This window comes from Camponotus vicinus, unplaced genomic scaffold (genome assembly GCF_025532165.1).
Source record: "Camponotus vicinus isolate PSW18456_S1 unplaced genomic scaffold, iyCamVici1.0 SCAF_1, whole genome shotgun sequence".
In the NCBI taxonomy this organism is placed as follows: domain Eukaryota; kingdom Metazoa; phylum Arthropoda; class Insecta; order Hymenoptera; family Formicidae; genus Camponotus; species Camponotus vicinus.
In genome coordinates this window covers 37,678,746-37,681,208 of record NW_028141945.1, presented here as the reverse complement: position 1 = coordinate 37,681,208, position 2,463 = coordinate 37,678,746, and the positions used below count along the sequence as shown (strand labels likewise).

Genomic DNA, 2,463 nt, shown 5'->3' with positions numbered 1-2,463 from the left:
CGTCGGGTAAACTGGGAACACAGGCTTCTATGAGAACGCATCTGTCCCAAGCCGAAAAGTTCCGCCGCATGCGCTTTGTGAGATCCTGCCGGCGTCTCGACGGACACCGCTGATGTCGACAACGCCGGCGTCGTTGGGTTTCACATCGTTCTGCGCCTTACGGCTTCGAAAAAGCGAAGGAAGGGTATCTTTTTTTCGTTCTACAAAAATAGACTAAAGATTGCGAAAAAAAGGCATTTTTTCGTTCTGTAAAAACATAATGAAGATTATGAAGCGAAGGAGCATCTTTCTTTCGTCCTTTAAAAATAGAATGAAAAAGAGATGTTTATCATGAGATGTGATGTCATTGTACTTTTTGATCTTGAATTACAAAATCTTCACGACGAACAATATATTGATATATTAAATTTGTTATTGGGAGATTTTTGGCATACAAAGTACTTTAAACCAAATATTACACATTGTTATAAACTCTACTTGAAATGTGTGAATTTTAAGCATCAGAATTTCGATTTGAGATATATTGATTTTTTTAAGAAGTCATAGAGAAGAATCCATTATACACTATGCACATTGTTGAGCTTCATCTTACGTCATCTTACGTCTGGAGCTACGAAGAAAGATATTGTAAAGAAAGTGCGTCGCGATCTTCTTTCCATCTAACAATAGGATAAAAGAAATATCACAGTACTTTGTGATTTTGAAGCGTGCAATTTTCGCAACAAATAGTAGAATAAATTTATATATTAAATTCTTATACACATATTATCAAGAAATTTGTAAAATGCAAAATATTTTATATATTTTACAAGTTCTATTTGTAAAACAAACTTAGTTGAACTTCGATTCGAGATAGATAGCTTTTATACGATAAAGTTACGAATAAAAATTCATAGTCCATTATCCAGCGAAATTTTTTATTACTTTTATTCTATGCTTCTATTACAGAAGATTCCAGCCGAATAACCTATTTGAATAAATTCTTTGTTCAATAACGAACAGACTTTTTTTCAAACAGGATTATCGAAAGTTTTAATAGCTTTTATGTTATAAACTAATAAAAATCTAGATATCTTTTGAAATGTAAATAAATAGAATATAAATTTCAATTTTTAATGGATTTCATATCAAGGTCAAAATGTTAAAAATTTTAAATGATGTTAGTTTTAATGTTGTTAGTTTTTTCATGATATAATATTTCGTTAAGATATCATAGAAATTTAAAAAAATCTAATTTATATTCTCTAATGTATATTCTAATGTATATTCTCTACTTGATAAATTTGAGATTTTTTACTATTTTACTTCTCGTATATCGTGAAATTTTCAATGTTAAAAATATATCTTGTTAATATACGGATGTATATGATATGTTCAGCAAACACTGAATATGTCCGACATAGCGTAGGTTATTACTACTATATTAATAGACGTATAAAGGATATATTAAATTAATTAACATATATTCAAATTTACGAATAGCCGATAACATGAAATACATTGTTCTTTTTACTTCGCTAATAGCATCACATTAATTTTGAATTTTATAAATAAGAAACACTTATTATTTCCTTTTTTTGTCAGAAAAGAAAAAATATAAAACGATATTATTCCGATTTTAAGGATTAATTCTCACTAAAAATAAGTTACTTTCAGACATGACAACTTCCTCACACATTTTCGCTTTTAATTTTAAGAAAGATTTTAAAAACTAAGATAGTAAAAATGTTTGCATTTATATATTATAATTTTCCTTATGAATTTAAAAATATTTTTTAAAAACTATTATTACGCATCAAAAAGACTTATAAATATAAAAGATATATCTTTTATTTTAATACGCTTTTCTTGTTCCTTTCCTTCAAAATAATGTTTAATTAATGCTAATTATATTTGTTCAGCATATACGCTTAACTCTGACCAATCTAAACAATTTCAATCATTCTCGCAATCAACTCTCCATCCTATGTTAGCTTTCGTACGCGTTGGCTTCATCACTAACGCAATACTAGTATTACTTTGAGAAACAACAATTTACTAGCTTTTATGTACATATATTACAAATTATATTTACTGATGAATAAATTAAATTTCATCAATAAGAAGATCTAGAATTAAGTGGATTTATAAAAATTATATATAGGATTAATATGCATAAAATGATATATAAAATATCACGTAAACTTTTAATATAATGGTATATATATTATCCTTTAATTCTTAAATATTTACTCATGCTTGAAGTTAATTGTACTAATTGAATCAGTTAAATATCTCTATCTATAATTATTTGTAAACTATCTGCAATTTATTTTATTATTCAATTTTTGAATAATAAATTTTTTCGGAAAAAATCTTATATAAAATTTATAAAAAATCGCCTTTTTCATAAGAAGAAAAATCCTGCCATGTATTATCGCGATTAATATTTAATTTACGAGAATGCTTTAATCTTCATAATTT

General features: G+C 26.4%; 1 protein-coding gene across 2 annotated transcripts in view; it reads left to right on the top strand.

Annotated features, from left to right (window-relative positions):
* LOC145965538 (dynein axonemal heavy chain 1) overlaps nt 1-2,463 on the top strand; it is an 88,886-nt gene that overhangs the window by 51,322 nt on the left and 35,101 nt on the right. The gene's annotated exons all lie outside the window — the stretch shown is intronic.